The sequence below is a fragment of the Dama dama genome, chromosome 20 (genome assembly GCF_033118175.1).
Source record: "Dama dama isolate Ldn47 chromosome 20, ASM3311817v1, whole genome shotgun sequence".
In the NCBI taxonomy this organism is placed as follows: Eukaryota; Metazoa; Chordata; class Mammalia; order Artiodactyla; family Cervidae; genus Dama; species Dama dama.
The window spans coordinates 61,509,363-61,534,612 of record NC_083700.1 but is presented as its reverse complement, the minus strand read 5'-3'; positions in this window follow the sequence as shown (position 1 = coordinate 61,534,612).

The following is a 25,250-nucleotide window of genomic DNA, read 5'->3' as shown; positions in this document are numbered from 1 at the left end:
GTAACCCAGCAGCCCAATTTTGAAGACTGCAGTGAATTTTTTCAGAGTAAGGATGGTAGATTAGGTCCTAGGTGAGTAATGAAAAGAGGGGTGAAAACCAAAATTCCTTATTAGAACCAGAAGTGTTAACCTGACAAACGTACTCATTCAAACTCTTTAATACTATAAATGGAGTACATATGGTACTCATTTTCCCTTAAAATGAGCCATGATAAAACACAATTTTATATTCTCAAGGCTAGAACAAGAGAAGATATGCATTGGTGATAATATTGATTTTTTTAAAAAAATTCTACTGAAAGGCCATTATTAGACATAGGTTATAGTTACAGTGAAAACTGAGAGTTGCTTTTAATCCCCTGGGGGGAAAAGTTATGCTGGCTCCTTTCTGTCATTGTCAAGGTGTAGAAAGAATGAAAAATACTTTGGTGTATTTCATTATTAGTACACATGAACAGTTTGAACTCTCCATTATTGGATTGTCTTTTTTCATAGTCAATGCCTTTTTCAGGCTCCTTTCAAAAAACTATTTGACAAGGAAAAAATAGCTTTCTTGGTTTGATATGTGAGTATATACAAGTTCACACAAGTTTTCAGAAGAAAGTAAATGAAGAGCATGCCCTGCAAGCTTAATCATATTAACTCTGAATAAAATCAAAGCTTCAAATTTTGACTGTATATTAGTGTTAAATGTGAATGGTATACAAAGACTGGAGATACTTCTTGATCTTGAACAAAAATATTCAATAAATAAAAATCTATCCCTACCCCTCAAGGTAAAATGTATATTGTATCTAAAACAATTTGAAACATCTCAGCTACAGCCAGATACTATCACTAGACCATTTTGAACATGGAATAAAACCAATCTGAAATAAGTAGTTATAGGCAATCAAAATGCTACCACTACCTTGAGGATACTGTCTCTCTTTTCAACTAAGACCACAACAAAAGAAGACCACAGACTTTTTAATACAAAGATGATTCAGAAGTTTTAAGATTGTTTCTTTAATATACCAGTTCTCTAAAATTATTGATGTTAATAATTACAGGTAGCTAGCATCTTTATTTTCTTTTAGGGAAAAGGAGGTGACCAAAGGGTTTTTTAAAAATTAATAATCTCACTTTTCCCACCAAAATTTAGTTATTTAAGCATGATTATACTTTCCATATGTTTCTTCTATGCTGCTTTGTATTGTAAGATAGGCAAGGTGAGCCAAAACGAAAACATACTTTATGTGAATATTTGACTTTAACACTATTTGGGCCAAATTAAAGAGAAAAAGATATCCTGGAAATGACTATTTTTTGTTAAAATTATGAAGTGTCAGGATAGACCATAGCGAATCAAGCAATCATATTTTTCTGATTATTTCAGAGAAGGATAGGGAGTTGGAAAAACTGCTTTTTAGATCTCCAAATTTTCTAATAGCTTTTTCCATTTTTTCATAGGTGAATACTATCTCTTTAATATGCAGGTGTTTGTTCATGATGTAAGCCTATGTGAACTTAGTGTGGATTTTGCTTCATCATGCTAAATGAGCAAACCAAGCGATTTTTAAAAACATCTACATTGTAATTCATGAGCCCACAGCTTGCTGTGTGTAGTCTTCAGTGCTTTATAGTGTGATGTTTCCACATCAATTAAAGATGAGAGAATGGGTTACTTGAAGAGTTTGTTTCCTAGCAATCAACTGTAAAGAGACCAAGGTCATGTAACAGATTTCTTCTTCTTTCTTTCTTAGCCAGGAGGACTATGTGAATGCAAATTGCTTTATTGGTGAAGGGAATTAAAATTATAAAAAGCCAGGCTGAAAGAAGTGCAAAATCAGGGCTGTGTCAGAGCAGGGACAATATAATTGTGGTATGGATTCCCATATGGGACTAAATTATCTAGATTTTAGTAACATCAGCAGTTCTGTGTAGTTGCTGGAATGCAGCCAATGTGCCATATTTGCTTCATTTTTTACGATGGTTCTGATTCTACACAACTTTAAATATGTAGAAAGCTAAAATTGCTCTTGTATTTTGGTGGTACTCCTCAGATACATGTCTTCTCATGTCAGGAATTTTATTTGACTATTAAATAGGAAACACTAATGTGGCTTTATTTTTCTAAGCAAAATGCCATTTATTATCATTTCTGTCTAGGCTATAAAATCTTCCCACTAAGGAAAAAAATGTGAGTACATATCAAGGTTGTCTTCCTTTACAGTGTACCATTCGGTAATACTGTTTTGTAGCAACTCAATAAAGCTGATAGTTTTTCTGGGTTATTACCCACAGCCCCCTGCAGGACAAATTAGCATTCATGACCTGAATAATGCTTACTAGAAAGAGTTCAATGGAATTTACTTAATCAGAATCATTGCTTTCTCTTGGCTAATTTTTTTTCTACATAGTCCCCAATGCCTACTAATAACACATATCTTTCAAGCCAGTGTTTAATACCTGATAGAGAAAAAAAACAATGAATCTTCAAGTTTTGTAATGTCTCTGTGGTCTTGAACAAATATACTTTTATATATAATGAATGAAAATTAAGATGTCTATGTTCCTTAAGGTTTTCTAACTGTATTTATATACTTTATCTTTTTTTAATGCTCATTGATTTTAGAAAGGAAAAGAGAGATTATTCATTTTTTAATTATTCCCCAACAGTTTCTTAATTTGTTGAGGACGAACCTAAACAATTAGTCATGGTTTGGGAGTGGATGCTCTATAATATCTCTGCATTTCTCTACATCAGAAATTAGACAATTTTATAACAGACAATGGGTGCCCTTTTTGATAATTTGTTTTTGTTTGCTTTTGATGCTTTGTTTGATTATTTGAACCAAAATACCAAGCAATGTACTCATTAGTATATTAAAGAAATGAGGAGGAGAAAGTAGCATTATTTAGTATGTACAAAACACTTTACCAAGCAAACTGTTTAGTTTATTTCACTGATTCTTGAAATGGTGCAATGAGGGAGGTGCTAATGTCTCCATATTTACAGAAGAGGAAAATTAATAAAATTTAAAGTACTTACTCCAGTTTATATATCCATTAACCAAAATATAATACAAAGTCTGCCTGAATAGAAAGCTTACACTTTTTTGTTTCTATGTAATGACTTTACATTTTTAGAAAGGCATGAAAAGGAAGTCCTAAACCAATTCCAATTATTGAATCTCTAATTTGGAAAAGACTTCTAACCTGGAAGAGGAAATGTTCCTAAAATGAAGTTGTGAATGAATGTCTCCAAGGAACCATCCAATAGATTATCAACCATAGTCTGATAGGAGAAGGAAATGGCAACCCACTCCAGCATTCTTGCCTGGGAAATCCCATGGACAGAGGAGCCTGGTGGGCTACAGTCCATAGGGTTACAAAGAGTCAGACACAACTGAAATGACTAAGTATGCATAGTCTGATAAAAGTAGAGTAGCTCATAACAATGAAATCTTTCTCTAAAAGGTGTTTTAGCCCATTTCTCCTCCTTCCTGTCATCTTTTGTAAATTCCCACAATCCAGCAGAGTAAAAGACACGTGTGAACTGTTGGAACAAAGAGTTTTTGAATGGACCTTTAATGAAGGTTGGGAAGTAGTCCAGTCAAATGAAGCTAAAGGGCAAAGGTATACATAAGAGTTTACTTATTGTGTTTGCTTATTGTTTATTTATTGCATGTTTTTTGGAGGTGACTTGAGGGGAAGCTGATGGAGTTTATATAGGGTAGTTAGAAACCTCTTGGCTACTTCACTGATTAGATTCTATACTTACAATGTATTAAATTATTTTAATACAACTAAAAAAGGGGATTCACTCTTTCAGGCCCCTATGCATGCAGTGCTGAACTCAAATTCATACATAAATTAGGTTTTCTGGGGTGCAAAATGGTTATCTCATTTCTAAATCTAAATAAATCAAAATGTTTTTCCAACTTTGGGGGTTTCAGAAAACCCACACACATTTTTGCACAGATTTTCCTTCCAAACACTAGAATATTGCTAGGAAAATTCAATCCATATGTTTCAGATTTACTTAGAGTTGTATCAGAATCTTGTGTTGCAATTGACATTTGATGTTCGTGAAGTTTTCTGAACGCTTTTTATTTTCCTTTAACTCAAGAACAGAAAGTTGATTTGTCAAGCTTATATGTACCAAAACCCCAAAATATTAAATTTGGGTTGAAAACAACAAACTTAAAATTCTGCATCAGGCATAAAATTTAATAAAGCATTTGTCTTGCCATGTCTACAATGTTGTATACTTGAAGACATGCATATTCCTGGAAATATGGAATACATAGATATGGATTTTTTTTATATTTACATGGTGAAGAGAAAATGGGACAATGAAAAGAAACAGTGTCAATTTTTTTTAAATACTGGGACTCCTTCCTGATTTAAATGTTAACTGTATATTTTTTATAAGTCAATACAAAAGACATGTGAAGTGGCAGCCTATATTTAACTTTTTTCCATCCTTCAACAATCTCAGTTCAGTCTCTGATTGGCATTTGAGCTCTTCATCTCCTTCCAATGTGCAGCAGATGATACATTTTCGGATCAGTGGTGTCCCTCCTCATCACAACCCAGACAGATAACACTAGGAAGGACAGCAGGAGTCAAGATAAATAATTTTAATTGCAGCATTAGTGTCTTAGGGGTGGAAGTATAAGATGATATTCATTTGTTTCTGTTAGTGCTATCTTAAGGGGCTATAAAATGACTATTTCCCTTTATTAGTGGCTAATAATGTGGTTCTGCCCCTTCTTAGAACATGACAATGGTGTCTTCCAACCAGAATCTGTTCAAAGAGAGGTGTTGCTTTTCCAAGGAGCCAAGAACCTTGGGGAGAAAAAAAGTATTTTCTGTTAGCACAAAATAACCAACAATCTTCTAGCATTTGTTTGTGGCAATGTCTGCAGACAGTGTAGGAGAGGGCCATTTACTTTGTTATGTAGTTTTCACTATTTTTACTTTCAATGTCTCTTATTCAGAACAAAAATGATATGTAAAAAATAATATTCAATGTAGAAAAATAAGAAAATGTATGTAACCAGGAGAAAATGAAAAATTCCTGAAACCTCCCTTTCCAAAGATAACTGTCATTTACATTTGTCATGTATATGTCTCTCCACTGTATTTTCTATACATAAGCATGCATGTATTATATTTTTTACAAAAAAAGATGAGATCATACAGCACATACGACCTTATTCAGTGAAGAGCAGCAGAAGATTATGCTGGATTTTAAATGGCTGCGTGTCATTCCACTATTGGAATGAAATATTTTCTCATCCAAATACTAAAATATAACCTTTCAAATTTATGAATTCAGGATTTTAATTTTCAAGTTTTTCCAATATATTGACTACATAGACAATACTACAAATAATATCTTTTAAGCATTTTTCTTTGCTTCCTTAGGATAAGTGTCTAGAAATGAAATATTAGTCGAAATGACTTTTCAGTCATATTAAAAAAACAGCATGCACTTTACTTTTTCTTTCAAAATGACAATGGATGCATGGCTCTGTCTCCATGACTTTAAAGAATCCTTGTCAGGACCAATCACCCACCTTTGTAAAAGGTCTGGTAGATTGGGAATATATAGGGTAGACCAAAAAGTTTGTTCAGGGTTTTTCGTAAGATAAAATCCAAATGAACTTTAGGCCAACCCAATATAATGTGGTGGTAACCATGAAAGAAAAGTAAGCTGAAGTGTCCAAAGGGGTTAAAATGCATGTGTTTTTCCAGGATTTCTTCTTGATATTTAGATTCCTATATTTTCTTCCTGCATTGTCATTTTTCTGTACCATTTTCAAGACCCTTATCACCCCTCTAGAGTATCACCCCTCTAAAGACCTGAATTTTAAAGTCTATTTTAAGTCCACCCATGAGCCGCATGTGTTTTCCCTGTGCATAGGTCATTTTTATAATAAACTCTAACCATTTGATAAAATGATATTAAAGTTAAAAATATTTAATGAATGAAAATTCTTATAAATTCAGCATTGATCAACTTCCATTTGGGGGCATAATTCTCTATTCTTGCTTGAGAGAAAAGACAAAATTGAGTGGGAATATACATGTATATATACCCTTCAGCAAAAGGCCCAGTGCTATACCAAATCATTCACTTATTCACTGTGTGACTTTAAGCAAATGGCTCAAACTCTCTGGACTTCAGTGTCCTCTGTCAGACACTGATATTCATCCTTGTGCCATTATATAGAAGACAAAGGTGCAATGGATGCTTGATAAATAGTAAATTCTGTTGTCGTTCAGTTGCTCAGTCATGTCCAACTCTTTGTGACCGCATGGACCCCAGCACGCCAGGCTTCCTTATCCTTCACTATCTCTTGGAGTTTGCTCAAACTCATGTCCATTGAGTCAATGCTGCCATCCAAACATCTTGTCCTCTGACATCCCCTTTCCCTCCTCCCCACAATCTTTCCTAGCATAAGGATCTTTTCCAATGAGTCAACTCTCTATATCAGGTGGCCAAAGTATTGAAGCTTCAGCTTCAGCATCAGTCCTTCCAATGAGTATTCAGGACTGATTTCCTTTAGGATGGACAGGTTGGATCTCCTTCCAGTCCAAGTGTTTCTCAAGAGTCTTCTCCAGCTACACAGTTTGAAAGCATCAATTCTTAGGTGCTTAGACTTCTTTATATTCAGCTCTCACATCCATACATGAGTACTGGAAAAAACATAACTTTAACTATATGGACCTTTGCTGGTAAAATGATGTCTCTGCTTTTTAATTTGCTGTCCAAGGTTGTCATAGCTTTTCTTCCAAGGAGCAATCATCTTTTAATTTCATGGCTGCAGTCACCATCTGCAGTGATTTCAGAGTCCAAGAAAATAAGGTCTGTCACTGTTTCCATTGTTTCCCCATTTGTCATGAAGTGATGGGACCAAATGCCATGATTTTTGTCTTTTGAATGTTGAGTTTTAAGCCAATTTTTTCAGTCTCTTCTTTTAGCTTCATCAGGAGGCTCTTTAGTTCCTCTTCACTTTCTGCCTTTAGGGTGGTATCATCTGCATATCTGAAGTTTTGATATTTCTCCCAGCAATCTTGATTCCAGCTTGTGATTCTGTTTTAGACATATGTAGACAAGGAAGGTGCAAGGTACTGATTGAAGGCCATTCTAAATACCTTTAGCCCCTTTCAGCAAGATGTCATATCGATCAAGAATTGTGTTCTGCCACAAGTAACCAGAAAGAGTAATTTAATCAAATAAGAAAGCTTTTTTATTCCCACATAATTCCACACCCCGAGGTAGGCCTTGTTGGTATTGATTAGTGGTTTAAGGATGTTAGAACCAAGCTCTTGGGATTAACCTAGCATTTTCCCTCCACCCATCAACATATGGCTGCTGTTGCTGCTTCAGCTGCATGTCCCCATTTCAGAAAAAAAGAAGGAGAAAGTGACAAGGAAGAGGTGAAGCACCCACATGAGAAATTCAGAATATACAGTGACCATCTCACTGGTCATTGCCACTCCTCACTGCAAATGAGGTTTGGAAAGCTGGCATTTGCTTTTCTAAGAATGCCAAAGTAATTGCCTGCCTGCCAAAGATGGCTTTCTCTTCTTACCATACCTCTTTCTCTTACGTGCTTCCTATCTGAGACATAGTAGACTCAGTTGGTATGATTTGGATGGACAATGCTGCAAATGCCACCGCAAAATTCTTCCTCAACACCAGTTCCTGTTAATGCCTAAAATTTCATGACCAGCAAGCTAAATTACCACCCATTTTATATTAAAATGCATTTAGCTTTGGAAAGAAAGCTAGCACATTGCTTCATTTCTGTTATCAACCTTAGGTAATCAATAAGTTAGTTGATTAGATCCCTTTAAAGAGGAAGTTAATTGAAAGTAGGTTTTCATCTAGGAAGGATGCAGAGCTGAATTCCAAGTAAGAGACTCTAGCCAAGCAGGCACAGAAATGGGTGAGAGGAAATGAAGTGCAGAGGGCGACATGAAGGCACTGAGACAGAGCAGGAGCTATTATGAAATAGTAGGTAAGCACATCAAAAACAAATTCACCGTCTTCACAATTTGTCCTAGGAATAATTTGTTTGCTCTTTTCTCTTTAGAACTCAATACTAGTAAATATATCTAATCACACATAGAACTTTATATTGATACACATCTCAACACATGAGACCACAAAAAAGAAAACTAGACCAACCTATGTCTGTTAGATCCTACTTCAGTTTTTCACATTAGGTGAAACCAGATGTGGCTACACTGAGGACGCACTATGCAGAGGAATGAGGTGTGTTCACTACCCAGGCTGCCACTCAAGTGGGAGTCTTCTGGTTTACTGTTCAAATCTTGGGAAAGAAGCATTCATCTGAACATTTTTTTAACACAACAGAAACCTTGTTAAAAAAAGAATCAAACTTCCTGGCTTCAAGTGTACAAAGACTATGCCCATGCTAAGTCTCTGCAGTCATGTCTGATTCTTTGCGACCCCATGGACTGTAGCCCACCAGGCTCCTATGTCCATGGGATTCTCCAGGCTAGAATAGTGGAGTGGGTTGCCATTTCCTTCTCCAGGGGATCTTCCTGACACAGATATCGAACCCACATCTCTTGAGACATCTGCATTGGCAGGTGAGTTCTTTACCATTAGCTCCACCTGGGAAGCCCTATACTATGGAAAAGGTATTTAACATCTCTGTACCTCAGTTTATGCATCTGTAAAATGGTCATAATATTGTATTTATCTTTTCAGTTTACTAGGAAGATTAAATGAGATAATATAAGTACTAAGAACTATATCAAGATACAGAAATATATGTTATATTGAACTGATAACATTCCCTTTTTTATATCTCAAATCTTTCATTAAATATTAATAATAATCTATATGCCTACAGTCTTTTACAGTTTCTAAGGTGTAGCCTTTTCTGTTTACTTGTTTCAGGGAAGGAAACCATGTTTATAATCCCCATTTTATAGATGAGTAAATGAAGTCAGAGTTATACCCAAGGTCACACAGATGGAGATAAAGCAGAAATTTCAACCCAGAAATTTGAAGACATGTTTAATGAACTTTCTATTAGGTCACTGATTTCTATTTAGAAGACAAAGATTGTAATCATGGCAAAATGAATATATCTCAGGATTTATTCCTTTTTCATGTATTCATGATCCCCAAAAGTTGTGTGTTCCTTTAAGTGTAGTCTGGTATACTTTCCTAGGAAGGAAGTATTTGACTTCCTGACTTCTGTATAATTCCGTACTATCTCAGAAGGGCCACAAGCTATTCCACTAATATTGAATAACCCAGTAATTATACTTCCAGTAATATACCCAAGAAAAGAATGCTAAGCAGAGAGAGGAAAAAAATGTATGGAGAAGGATGTTACCTTTAGAATTATATACAATATCCAAACAAACAAAAAAAATAACCTAATATTTTTGGGATGGGATCAGTTACATAAACTAAGATTCATCAACTCAAAGAGATAATGATAGTCATAATAACTACCAGGTATTGCACATTCAGTATAAGCCCTGCAGTTATTAGCTCCTTTCAAATAGTGTTATTTTTTTTAATTTCCTAAGAGTTGGGCATCATTGTCACCCCATTACATAGCAATGACACAAAGCCAAGTTGTATGGTTGGTATGACCATATTATTCATCCTTTGGCCATTCTTGTTTCTTTATTGCTGATGGAACCCTGATTTTGCTTGAGAAGAAAAGTAAACAAACCCAAGAGATGAAATGAGGATACTCTAAAATGATTAAAGTAGTCCCAGTCTCCTTTGTAAGTAGTTAAATTCAGGGATTGGGCAAGCAATATAATTCAGGTTAACAAGACTTAAGAATAAACTTGCGGGAGGGATCTTCTTTAAATAGCTTCCTCCAACCTTTCTTTTTCTGCTCCCTTTCTTCATACCTTTGAACATTTTTATGTAAGTAGACAATGCTTGGAGCTGAAGCAGCCATTTGGAGATCATGAATGGGTAAGACTAAAATAATGAGAATGATGAGGCAAACAAGAAAAATAATCTAGGTCCCTGACATTTTCAGCAAACTGCCAAGCTACCCTGGTATTGCCTGCCTTTGAAGGCTTTTATTTGTTTGTTTTTTTTACAGAAACAAAACATATCCTTTTGGTGTAAACCACTGTTCATCTCTCAGTTTGGTACTGAAAGCAATTGTATTAGTTGGAATTAGATAAAGCTGTGAGTGATTTAGAATTTCTCCAACCAAACTAAGACTTAAAAACATATAAAAGTCTCTTTCATTAAAGCCCATGATGTAGTCCGAGACAGATATGGCATTCCACAGAGTCCTCAGAGACCAAAACGTTTTCAGGTTTCCATTGCTCCAGAAGTGTGTTCCTATTGCTGGAATCAAGATGGCTGCTTGAACTCCAGCCTTCATATATGCATTCCAGATAGCAGAACGGAGAAAGGGGTGAAGAAAAGAATATTCCTCCACCTTTTAAGTTCAGGCTAGTAGGTCTCATAGACCATTTCACTCACATCACATTGGCTAGAACTGCTAGCTGCAAGAAGGCAAGGAAATGTCATTTTTATTCTCTGAGATCATGCGCTAAGCTGAAAATCAGCAATTCAATCAATTATGGAAAGTAAAGAACATAGAGGAAGACATATAAAGTAGATGAACCCACATCTGTCTCACTCCAAAGCCCTGCACTTACTGCTGTATTCCACTGTCTCTGGTAGCTAATTAGACTATATGATGATGGGAGTAATCTCTTATACTATTTTCTGTACTTTATTTTTAAACGTTCACAATTTAAATATAAAAAGGAGTTTTTACTATGTTATGCAGAATAAAATTGTTTACAGATGAGTATGGGTAAAATTATGCTTTCAAAATATTTGAAGGACAGGATGCATTTGAATTTAGGAATGTAAATGAATCAGGGATTTGTTACTATATCTCTCTATTTTTAAAGGCTTTTTTAATAAGCAAGTAATAATTTTATAATAAAATATCTTACACTTATATATAACGATGATTTTTGAACCACACAGAGAAGCCACTAGCAGAGTCTATAAGTAGTGGATTTTATGAAGAAGAAAAATGATAAATAGTATGTCATTTGATGCTTCATAATTTTTGGTTTGTAACTTTGTGGGTCACTGATTTCTCAAAGAGTTTTCATTCTTTCCGCACATTAGTTAGGTGATTGAGGAAGGTGTCAGGCTACTGAGACATGGGAAAAGATGATGTGGAGGAATTAAATTCTGCTTTTCTTTTGGCAGAGTATACAAAGCACGCAGCTTGATTTAGTAGTTCTTCCCCTGTGTGTTTGAACCTCTGTCTGCTGTGGGCAGTATTAAGAAGACATTATCCTTGGCATTTAAATGAGATTCATATTTTGTTTAAAATAATTTGTGTACAGATTTTATAAAATCAACGCTAAGGACTGGTGGAATGGTAAGGACCAAGAAACTTGAGAAAAGAATTGCTGGTTCATTGCGATTAAGTTGTATGTTGAGATAGGATTAGGAAGAAATGTTATTGGAGGAACATTATGGATATAAGATGTCAGTTCAAGAGAGCTCCGTCACTGTTTACTGACAGCATTTGCAAATGTTGCTTTAGCCATAGGAGTGGTTAGTAGCACATGTCAAGGTGAAATAGAATCCCAGGATTGTCCTGTGATATATACCTTCAAAAATTTTAGGTGCATATAATTTGTTGTTGTTGTTTAGTCGCAAAGTCATGCCCGACTCTTTATGACCCTTTGGATTGTCAGCTGCCAGGCTCTCTGTCTATGGAATTCTGTACTTACTGCTGTCTTTCCTGTATACTTGCTTGCTGACTTTTTAAGGGGAAAAGGAACAAAACCTTGACATTTATACTGATTTAAACCAGTGAACTAACATGTAATTATAATAAAATTGATAAAATTTACATTTTATCTCTTAAAGGTAGAGAGCTATCTTTACCATATAAAAGAGTGATAAAGCTAACTCTTGTTTAGTTTATATCCATATTCTAGTCCAATAAAGTGAATATAACAAAGCTTGTTCTTATTCAACAAGAAGTCTATGGTTCATTTCTAGTAATTTATTTACATTCAAAGGTTCAGTAGAAATTTCATCTCTGAATATGTTCTCAAGAAGATGTCCTACCTTTCTATTTCTTATGTCATTCAAGTACTGTAAATTGAAGTACAATAAAAGTTTGGCTTTTTAATAGCAACAGAAAAAATATGGGAAAAAATTAACCAAAAGGTTAGCAAACACCATATGAAGAAATTTGAAAATCTACTGAAGAACAGAAGTGACTAGATAAAGAGGCATACAATATTCTTGAACAAGAAGACATACATCATAAAGTTGTCCGTTATACTAAATTCATCTATAAAAATTGTGTGATCCTTTGTAAAATATCAATCCAAGTATATCTGGAAAGAGATAAGCTGATACCAATATTCATATGAGAAAGCAATCAAGTAGAGCCATGGAAATCTTAAGAAGTGTTGAAATGAGACTTCTCTGCTGGCGTGGTGGGTAAGAATCTCCCACAGGCCATGCAGCAATTAAGGCCAGGAGCCACCACTACTGAGCCTGCACTCTAGAGCCCACAGCCCACAACAACCAAGCCCACGTTCTACATTTTCTGAAACCCGAGTGCCTAGAGCCTGTGCTCTGCAACTAGAGAAGTCACCACAATGAGAAACTCACACACCGCAGAGTAGCCTCTGCTTACCACAACTAAGGAAAACCCTCACAAAGCAGTGAAGACCTAGCACAACCAAAAGAATAAATTAATTAAATAATAAAAAAGGGAAAGGAGAATGCAAATATTAAAAAAAAAAATCACAAGGGGAAACTACCTTCCAGTTATTAAAACATCTTATAAATCGTCAATAATTAAAAAACCTTATAATATTGGCATGCATGTATATATATACACAGACACAAACATGCACAAACAGGATTGTTTTAACAGTCCAGAAAGTACAAAAACATAGGGGAATTTAATATGTAAAGAGAGCATATCAAACAAGTAAAGAAGACATTAATTAGTTAATAAAGAATATTTCTTTATGTGGAAAAAAATTATTTGGATCCATAAAATATCCAAACTACATATTAAGATAAAAAGTTACCCAGTAAAACATGGGTAAAGGAAATGTACAAAAATCACAAAGAAAAGCAAATACTTTTAAATAAATATCAAACTCACTCATAATTTGGGGAAATACAAATCAATATCACCTAGAGATTTTTGTTTTCATGTGTATGATTGGCAAAGACCCAAAATGTTGATAATACACTGTGTTGATGAAGGTGTGAAAAAACTGAATTTCTTCCACTTCAATGGAAGGCAATTTCGCAAAAGCTAAAGAAAAGAAAAGGAAAGAATACAAACATAAAAACCTTTTGAAATTGAAATTGCACTTCTATACATATACATGTGCAAAACCACACCTACGTGTAATGCCATACTAGGAGCTTTGTGTGTGTTTATGTGTGTAAAAGCAAAAGACAGAAAATAACCTGAAAACATCTACATCAACAGAAAACATTTAATAGATATAACAGAACAACCATACAATATAATATTTATGTAGGGATAAAAAAGAATAAAGAAACTCTTCATATAAAAACATATAAAATATTTGTTATATATTTTAACTCAAAAAACAAAATATAAAACAGTTTGTAAAGCATGCCACCATTTATGTTTTTAAAAGGAAGGGATGGGATATACACATTTACATAGAATATTTTTGTATTTATACATGAGAAACTGACAGTGTTGTCTATCTCCAGGGAGGAAAACTTGGTGACTAGGATACAGGAATGATAAAAACCTCTCACACATTTTTTATCTTTTAAATTATTTTTAATCTTTTAAAATATTATTATAAATATGTTTTATCTTTAAATATATATTTAAATATATTTATTATTACATTATTAATTAAATATATTATATCAATACATTGTATATTATAATTTAATATTTATATATAAATAATATATTTTATATTTTTAGAAAAATATATATTCTATAAACATGTAATTAATTAAATAGATTATTAAACAAACAATATGCTTATTTAAATATATTTATTTAAATTTATTTTATATTTAAATATATTTTAAAATAATATATATTTTATCTTTTGAAGTATTTTGAGTGTATTAATAGTCAAAGAATAAATTAAAATGCAGCAAACTTTAATCACCTCAGTTTGTAACAGTTGTATCCTGTAAGCATGACTGGTTTCAGACACCTATTTTCTATTCAAAGGGAGAGTGTTGAAGCCAGCTCCCTTTAAACAAGTAGGCTTGAAATCTAAGTACACGTCAGAGAGGCAGAGTGAATAAAAGTGTCCAAATAAGAACATAACATTCTTTGAGTGTGAGTGAAAGTCACTCAGTTGTGTCCAAATCTTTGTGACCCCTTGGACTATAGCCTGCCAGGCTCCTCTGTCCATGGGATTTCCCAGGCAAGAACACTGGGGTAGGTTGTCATTCCCTTTTCCAGGGGATCTTCCTACCCCAGGGATCAAACCCAGGTCTCCTGCATTGCAGGCCATTTCTTTACCTCCTGAGCCACCAGGGAAGCCCATCAAAATGCCAAAATGAACATCCTGAACATACTTTCTGACACAGTTTGTAAAATATCTTCCCAACTCTGCATTCAGTGACATTGCTTTGGTAGCCTGTAATGGACTCTGGTGGGAGTATTTACCCCAAGGATATTAGCCAACACTATGAATCAGGGTTTAATTAGAGTTGGGAAGAAGGAGAGCCAGTGGTTAGACATTCCCCAGCACAGCACTGGCTCAAATGATCTCTTAAACCATGATTTTCTTTGAAACCCTTAAATTACTTGACCTTTTTTCCCTGAAAGCTGGGTTAATATTAAATGACAGTAAAGCTAGTGAGAGATGCACAGTAAGAGAGGATAAACATAATGCAATGGAGTGCTAACAATTAAAAATATGTCCTCATCTTGATGCACAATCAGTGGCACCTAATAAGGGGAATGAGAGCATGGAGACACCACTCACTGTATTTTCCCAGTTTAAATGTACAGAGAATTTTCTGTCTCATTTTTAGACAATTACACAAATACTAGATGAATAGAATTAAGCAGATTTGCAAGCTTATTTTGTTTCTTTGTATCATACAGTGCATCTCATTTAATATTTGCTTGTTTTATTAATAATTGAAAGCAACTTTGCAACATATAAGAATGCTTTTGACCCTATGGGAATTAATATCTACTGACAGTGATCCATAGATGATACAAGTTGTGATAATAAAAATCCTAGTCAGCTATTTTGCACTTTATTTACTGTAGATTGTTTCCTTACTAGTGTACCCCTCTTCATACAGAATTTGCATGACAAATACATCTAGGTATTATAGCTTGATAAGCAGCAAACTTCTTATAAATACATGTATGACCTTAAAACAAATTTAACTTTATTTAATAAATACGATGAAAGAAAATAAAAACAGAATGTTATATGCATCTTCAAAGGAAAATTACTTTGAATGTGTTAAAAAAAAAAAGAGAGAATTGTAATTTTTGAAATCATAAGCCCAAATTAGGGCTCCCTTCTACAGAGTTTTTCCTCTAAAGTGAGTATATATTCAAGAAGACCTTTTTTCAGAAGTGTTTGTATTTATCCTGCTTCAGAAAACAGCTTTTGCTTATGTAAATACACTTTCCTTGTCATTACCTGTGTCAGTATTTCCCAAAGGGAAGTGTATTTCAAATATACAAACTCTCCGTATTTGGGAAATGGAAATTAAATCAGATATTTTTACGTATTTGTTTGTTATTAAAATTCTAGGTTAAGTTTGCCCAAGGACAGAGTTAATATATGTGTACCTAACTGTACCATTCTAATGCACATATTTACTTTATTTGAAAGCATTGTATTGACCATTTTGAGACACTTCTGGCTTCAACATTTCTCTGGCTATCAGGTTAATGGATATATTTTGACGGTATTGAAAATCAAAAGTCAATGACCTCTAAATCACCTCTAGCTATAAAATTACAAAAGCAAAAAATAAAATCAATATATGAAAATAAGAACATTTTATTCAATAAATCAAGTTAAGCATTTAATTCAAACTGAGCATTCAATTGTGGGTGAGCATCACACACACACAAAGCTAAACAAACCTATCTCCCTTTAGAAATTTCAGAACCAGTGCAGATTATTCATCAGCTATATGAATTTGAGCAAGTCAAATTAGCTTCCCTAAATTGTAGTTTCCTCAACTCAAAGTGATGTTAGTTGCATAAAATAAGCAATATGCATTGGGTGTCAAAATTAGTAATCCAATGAGTACTATAGGAGTTAGAAAGGGGGAAAATTAAATTTTTTGGAATAGAAAGCAACCCTTGTTTTATTGGTAATCTAAACACCTAGTATAGTACCTGGTAAAAAGTGAACACTCAGTCAACGTCTGTTGCAGAATTCGAGTGATCAGTAGTTCTTTGTTAGCTGTTATAGAAGGAAAACCTTATTAATAAAATAGAATTTTAACAACATCTTGAAGAATGGGCAGGATTTGTATTGATGAGGAGACTAGGAAAAGATATCATAAGTGGGAAAAATAGCAGAAGCCAAACTCTGGAGAGGAAATGAGAAGAGTGTTTTAAGAGGACAATGAATAAGATTTCCAGACCAGAACTAAGAGCGCATAAAACCAAAAGTAAAATCTAAATGTTACCAAGAAAGGTGAAAAGAGATTTATGAAGCGCCTTAAAATCCAAGTGGAGGAGTGTGGACTTTATTAGGTAAGTAAATGAGCAGTGGAGGAAAGACATGATGAAAAATGCTCTTTAAGGGAGTTAAGCTGGCAGTGAAGGGGGGATAGATTCCAAGGAAGGAAGTTTGAGCTGCAGCCCCACAAGGGGAGGTCGACATGCAGTAAAGCAGCTGGTGTAGAGGTGAAGGGCAGTGAAAACAACAAGGGAGGAACAGATTAGGGAGAGATGCTCAAGTAAGAATCCAGAGCATTTAGTGACTTTTAATATGAAGCATGAAGACGAGGGGTCAGGAGAGTAGGATAAAGTTGGTGCTAATAGTGAATTTTCACAAGAATAAACCATGTTTCAGATGGGCCTTGTGGCATTCTTCTGAGAATAACTATATTGTTTGTTACATGAACTGCCAATATATACTGGGAAAAATTAAGTATGGATGGAATCCTTACTCTTTACCCAGTCTGTGCTAGGTGCTATAGGAAACAAGAGAGGAAATAAGTCAGTAACATAGATACCTTCAAGATACTGATTAAGATGAATATTGTGAATATTAAGAGCAGTGTGTATCAAGCACATAGAATGTCTCAAGGCACATTAAACAGACTGTCTTATTTAATCCTCACAATAAACTTATGAGGCAAGTACTATCATTTTGTTCAATTTGCTTACATAGATATTTGAGCGCTATGGTGGTTAATTAACTGATTTCAGTATAACAAAGCGAGTGAACAGATTCAAGAATAAAGTCCCACCAGTCTGATCCCAAAGCATACAGTGTCACCACTAGTCTGTTATGACTAACATATATGAAGTCTTTAAATGATGACATAAGACTAAATGTTATCGAGGAACAACACCTGTGGTATCACGAATTTTGTTTTAGAGCAGGAAGAAGAGAAATAGGGTCTACTAGAGAAGTTGTATAAGCAACTACACAGAAAGGAATGGCATAATGTACCCAGCAACATTGGCTAGATCAGTCTGATGGCTGCATGAGAAGGAGCATTGAGGGGGAAAGCGTTGAAGGCATAATCTGGGCCAGATGATGGCTACAGGGCTGAGTGCCTGGAGCAGAGTTGAGACTAAATGCATACTGCAATCAATCCATTAATAAATATTTATTGATCACCAATCATTTTTCAGTAGTGGCAAACCCTGGAGTTCAGGATAAATGAATCATTCTCTCCCATTTACCAGGTGTCATCTTAGTTTTCATACCACTACAGGCCTAGAATGCAATTCATCCAGGCAAACACCTCATTTTTTAAAGTAAAAATGTATTGCAGTATAGTCAATTTACTATGTTGCCTTAGTTTCAGATATACATCAAAATGAATCAGTTATACTTATACATGTATCCACTCTTTTTTAGATTCTTTTCCTGTATAGGCCACTACAGAGTATTGAGTAGAGTTCCCTGAAGCACCTTATTCCAGGTCAGTTCAAGCTGATCTTTCCTCAGGAGGGCACAGACTCAAAAAATGTCTGTGATCTTCTTCATTACACTCAGTTTCACCATTTTCCATCTTGTTACACTGGCACAAAACCCCTACAGGCTCTGTGTGACAGGAGGAGGGTAATATTTTAGTATACATAGTAGACTGGAGAGGAAAAAGAACAGAGTTTAGAAAGATACATACCTAGCACTCTATGTGATACATACCTCATATGCAATAAGTATTTGTTGAAAGAAGAAAGAAATTTTAAAGAAGATATTCTAATTAACACACAGAAATCCCTTGCATTCCTATATACTAACAATGAAAAAACAGAAAGAGAAATTAAGGAAACAATACCATTCACCATTGCAACAAAAAGAATAAAATACTTAGGAGTATATCTACCTAAAGAAACAAAAGACCTATACATAGAAAACTATAAAACACTGATGCAAGAAATCAAAGAGGACACAAACAGATGGAGAAACATACCGTGTTCATGGATTGGAAGAATCAATATTGTCAAAATGGCTATTCTACCCAAAGCAATCTATAGATTCAATGCAATCCCTATCAAGCTACCAACGGTATTTTTCACAGAACTAGAGCAAATAATTTCACAATTTGTATGGAAATACAAAAAACCTCGAATAGCCAAAGTAATCTTGAGAAAGAAGAATGGAACTGGAGGAATCAACCTGCCTGACTTCAGACTCTACTACAAAGCCACAGTCATCAAGACAGTATGGTACTGGCACAAAGACAGAAATATAGATCAATGGAACAGAATAGAAAGCCCAGAGATAAATCCACGAACCTATGGACACCTTATCTTTGACAAAGGAGGCAAGGATATACAATGGAAAAAAGACAACCTCTTTAACAAGTGGTGCTGGGAAAACTGGTCAACCACTTGTAAAAGAATGAAACTAGAACACTTTCTAACACCATACACAAAAATAAACTCAAAATGGATTAAAGATCTAAATGTAAGACCAGAAACTACAAAACTCCTAGAGGAGAACATAGGCAAAACACTCTCCAACATAAATCACAGCAAGATCCTCTATGACCCACCTCCCAGAATATTGGAAATAAAAGCAAAAGTAAACAAATGGGACCTAATGAAACTTAAAAGCTTTTGCACTACAAAGGAAACTATAAGTAAGGTGAAAAGACAGCCCTCAGATTGGGAGAAAATAATAGCAAATGAAGAAACAGACAAAGGATTAATCTCAAAAATATACAAGCAACTCCTGCAGCTCAATTCCAGAAAAATAAATGACCCAATCAAAAAATGGGCCAAAGAACTAAACAGACATTTCTCCAAAGAAGACATACAGATGGCTAACAAACACATGAAAAGATGCTCAACATCACTCATTATCAGAGAAATGCAAATCAAAACCACAATGAGGTACCATTACACGCCAGTCAGGATGGCTGCTATCCAAAAGTCTACAAGCAATAAATGCTGGAGAGGGTGTGGAGAAAAGGGAACCCTCTTACACTGTTGGTGGGAATGCAAACTAGTACAGCCACTATGGAAAACAGTGTGGAGATTTCTTAAAAAACTGGAAATAGAACTGCCATATGACCCAGCAATCCCACTTCTGGGCATACACACCGAGGAAACCAGATCTGAAAGAGACACGTGCACCCCAGTGTTCATTGCAGCACTGTTTATAATAGCCAGGACATGGAAGCAACCTAGATGCCCATCAGCAGATGAATGGATAAGGAAGCTGTGGTACATATACACCATGGAATATTACTCAGACGTTAAAAAGAATTCATTTGAATCAGTTCTAATGAGATGGATGAAACTGGAGCCCATTATACAGAGTGAAGTAAGCCAGAAAGATAAAGAACATTACAGCATACTAACACATATATATGGAATTTAGAAAGATGGTAACGATAACCCTATATGCAAAACAGAAAAAGAGACACAGAAGTACAGAACAGACTTTTGAACTCTGTGGGAGAAGGTGAGGGTGGGATGTTTTGAAAGAACAGCATGTATATTATCTATGGTGAAACAGATCACCAGCCCAGGTGGGATGCATGAGACAAGTGCTCGGGCCTGGTGCACTGGGAGGACCCAGAGGAATCGGGTGGAGAGGGAGATGGGAGGGGGGATCGGGATGGGGAATATGTGTAAATCTATGGCTGATTCATATCAATGTATGACAAAACCCACTGAAATGTTGTGAAGTAATTAGCCTCCAACTAATAAAAAAAAAAAAAAAAAAAGAAGATATTCTAATATTTCAAGTTTGAGTCAAGAAGGATTTGTGTTAGTAGAAAAGGAGAATTACAAGTAAATCAAAAGACATTTCACAGGAAAATAATCAACATAATAAGTTGAGTATGTGGGGAAGGAGAGAAAAAGTTATGGCCAATACCAAGTTTTTGAAGCTGTGCATTTGACAGAGGTAACTGAGAAATTCCAATAACTAGAAATTTTGTTACCATAGTAATTATCTTTCTGATTCTCTTTTGTAATCCAGAAATTAGCAGCATACTAAAATAAATAGTAGGTATACAGTAAATAACTAGGGCATTGAGTAACATGTTCATTTTAAGAAGAAAACCAAACTCTCATATCTTGAAGCAATGAGTCTCAATTCAGAGTGATGATATTTACCTCTAAGGATCCATGGCTTAATGAACTATTCTTCTGGAAGGGATTTTGTAATGTCCTTTAATAAGTTATAGTGAGAAATACACACACACTAACACAAATGCCTAGCGATATTCTTGATTTAAGGTTAGGGCTAGGCTCATGTCTACCATAGAGGATCTGGGTTTTATATTGGCTGGGTTCCTGAAATCACCTCCAAGATAGATTTATTTACCAGGAAGGGAATGGACCTCTCACCTGCATGGGCCTCATTATCAATTTCTCTTTAGTATCTTAAATTGTTATAAGTTCCAGGCCCCACAAAACTTGGACCCACATCTGAACCACTAGCCATACATTAGCTCCAGCTGGAACACACACACAAAAAGAAATATTTGAATTTCTTGTCATTTCATCACGCCAGATAACTGAAGTTTGGATCCTAGACTTTGAGTTGAGTTAGAACTCCATTACAAGTATGCCATTTATAAGTTCCATGGCTTTGGTCCACTATTTTCAATTTCTTTATCTCAAAATGGGAATAATAATAACTATCCTTCAGAATTATTACACAGTTTAAATGTGCCTGAGTTCAACAAATTCGAGTTTCATTATTATCACTAATTAGTCCAGTGATTCTGGACTAATCATTCATTTTTCCCATTTTGTATTTAAAATATACATAATTGATATTTTGTTATAAATATTCAGAAACCTGTTAAATAAGTATATCATAACTTTTCCTTACTTTTCATGTTATCATGCTAAGAGAATTCCTGGATATGCTGATTTACAAGAGTTACGTAAAAAATTCAGAACATACATTTTCTTTTTAAAAATTTCTGCAATCTCAACATCCATTGAGTATAAGTCTAAAATTGAGCACTAAAACTTTATGAGTAATGCTTTTCCCTGCAGAGATTACCCTCTCACCAAATTATTCTAAGGAATTTTTTCAGGCTGAACAAAAAAAAAAAAAAAAAAAAAAACGAATTCAAAAAGTAACTTAGTGGCCATCCTTATTATTGTAAACCCCTAAAAAGGCCATGGAAATCAATAAAAGAAGCATAATTTGTATTATAACAATCACCAAGTAGGATGTGATTAGAATTTTAATTATTCTCATGATTATGTTTAAAAGAAAAGTGAACTCTTACTTTATTTTTTTTTTGAGGGGACAGGATCTCCCACATACTTTTGCCCTCGAATCTGTTAACCTGAATTTGTTCCCCGACTTACCTACTCACTATATCCCTCCAGAATTGGACAAAATGAATTAGGCCAAAATTTCCCAGATTTTTAAAGTCTGAGAAGTCCTTTTTCTAGTAGTCGTATATGTGCTTAAAAATTATAAAATACCAAAAACAACTCTGAATTCCATAATGCTTTCAGATGAATTTTAGCTGAATAATCTCAATAACAGCTATATACAGTGTAAGCATAGCAATGCAAATGTGTATAAGCTATATAGAATATTTTAATACAGAGATTGGTATACATTCTTCTGGGAGTAACTCCTTATCTGCTCCCTTCTACAACCTTAATTTCGTCCTAGGAGTCTAAGCAACACCAACTGAGAATTATTGTTTCAGGCATTTCAGAGTCAGTTGGCAGAATATTGATGCTCATTCTGGGTCTTAATTCCTTTCCAATATAAGAGAAAATCATCACGTGAATTAAGAAAAGAGGGCATATATATGAGGCCACTTTCAGATTATGGGCTTTTCATGCACACGAAAATCTTAAGAGATGTCTCCTTTTACAGACTATGGTAAACCTAAATTCTAATTCTGGTTCTGCCATCCATTAAAATTGGGTGTCACCTAACCATAATGGGCTTCATTTACCTTGTCTGCCCATTAGAATTGTATTAGAAGATAATACTTTTTATCTGCAGCATGCTTTACCAGCATTAAAGCACTTTCACATAGATTATCTCATTTGATCTACACAACAACTTTTGAGCTAAGACAAATAATATTCCTACCATTCCCATTTTTCAGATAAGAGAATTGAGACTTGTAGATTAAATACCTCATCAAGTTAGACTTAATTAGTGTTTGAGGCAGATGCCTAGGAAAGTCTTCTGATTCTTGAATTAGATTTCTGACTATACACCACTGACTTTCTGCAAATCTAAGATTCTAAGACATGTCCCATCTTAGAGACATTTTACATGGTTTATGCCTGAGATTCTTTGGTGTCTGATAAGGGCAGAAAAATACAACTATTTTTAAAAGTTTTTTCAAATGTTACAGAATCAAATGCAAGTTATTTTAAAAGTTTTTTACTAATTCAGATACTGGCTGAAAATTATTATTTTTAAAAATTTTGATGACAAAAGCATACATTTAAGAAGCTTTACATTTTCTCTCACCTTTCTTTCTTTAACATATTGATTGTGGGCTTGCTGATTCTATGTTTTTTGGCATTTATGAATGAATCTCTGTGATTTGAAAGGGCTGCTACTGAGTTGTTGCTGAGCACTTTAATACAAGTCTCCTCTAAGTGTATACAGTATAGAAAGTGTTCTTTTCTAAGGACTAAGATGCTAAGCTTCAAGGAAAGTTGAAGAGTTTTGTTTTCCAAGAGCTGTCAAGTTTCTTTGAAAGAACTGAAAAGAATCAATAAAGGAAGATGTGAGAGTGATTTTAAAATATTTTAAATATCTCTTCGGTTTGCCAATCTTTTTCAAATTAAAGTTATCTTGTTAACCATTCCACAGTTGAATGCCTCTATCTTTAGAATTTTGCTCTGAAATGATATGACTCTTCTTTATGTGTGTGTGTTGAGTCTGTGTGTGAGTTCCTTTTTTTTTTTTTTATCCTTTTCTTTTTCTTTCTTTTAGCTTTTTCTCTGAATGGCAAAGGTTTATCAGAGACTAAAAACTTCTTATATTTTCAAACAATTGAATTTGTAGTAAAAACAAAAAAAAAAGATTTGATCTAGAAATAAAGATGAAGAGGACATAGAAATAAAGTAACATTGGAAGAATAAGGAGAGAAGAAACAGACAGGAGACTAAAAAGTACAGCAGGCCACATTTAAGCGATTTACTTGGGGTTATGTGTTTTTCAAAGCAACATATAGCAGAAATTTGGTGGAAGAAATTGTGTTGTGTTTACTTTAAGGTACTCAGAGCTGATAAACCTTCATTTAATACAGGTAGGATACCCAATGGTGCACAGAACGCTGAATTCGATGTGGTTCCTGCAAAGTAGGTTTGAAATCTAAATATAAATTAGAGAGGCAGAGAATAAAACACCTAACATTCCACACATGTAAAAACTGTCATCGTGGGCTTTCTAAGTGTACTTTCAGGCATAATTTGCAAAATATTTCAACTGCACATATAAGCATTATAAATAGAGTCACATTTACCCAGATTTGATATATATACAGATGTAAAAATATGGCCCTCAGATGTGCAATTTAAGAGTGATACACTTAGCTGCTAAATACAGGCATCCACCTGAAAATTGCTATCATTCTGCTCATCTCCCTTACAATTTAAGTTCTTTCTAATTCCTCTTGAAATTACAAGTTTGACTAAACATACAAACATTTGTTGTTTCTGACTAATGTGTGTCAAATATACATTTGGGTAAAATTCCCTCTAAATAATTTTTAAATTTTGTGTTTCATCTCTGTAGTTTCTATTTTTTCACTTTATGAAAACATTTTTTTTAATTGGCAAAATGGAAAATTGAAGGGCTGTGGAGAAAAGCAAACCAAACTCTTCACGTGAACAACTGTCTCACGTTGATGTCTCAAAACAAGAAAGATTTCTGCTATTTATTTACCAGAGATGAGGACATATAATTTTATTGTGCATTGATTTTCTCTAAGAAGGGAGGAAGTGTGGTCTGCTAAAACAAAGCACTGAAACAGGGAATCAGCAGCCTCAGCTTCTATCCTCATCTGTAGCTTCAGAATTTTCTTAGACTCTTAGAAACTCACTTGGTTACTGTGATACACGTTTTTTTTTTTTTTTTTTTTTTTTTTTCTCATGGCTATTTTATTTTTATAACTGACACAATCAGACTTACAGATAAAAATTATTTCAGCTCTTTCATTAGGATATTTTAATTGGTTTGGTCTATAAAAACAACAGGGGGGCTTCCCAGGTGGCTCAGCCGTAGAGACTGCCTGCCAATGCAGGAGCTGCCAGAGACACAGGTTGGATCCCTGGGTTGGAAAGATCTCCTGGAGAAGAAAATGACAACCCACTCCAGTATTCTTGCCAGGATCATCCCATGGATAAATGGTGGGCTCCATTCCATGGGATTACAAATAGACACGACTGAGCACACATGCACACATTAACACAATACATTAATAAAACAGAAGCCAGTACAGTTGTACACCATTCAAGAATATAGTCATTCACCATGCATGTAGCTAAACATTTAGTGGGAGCCTACTCTATGCCAGG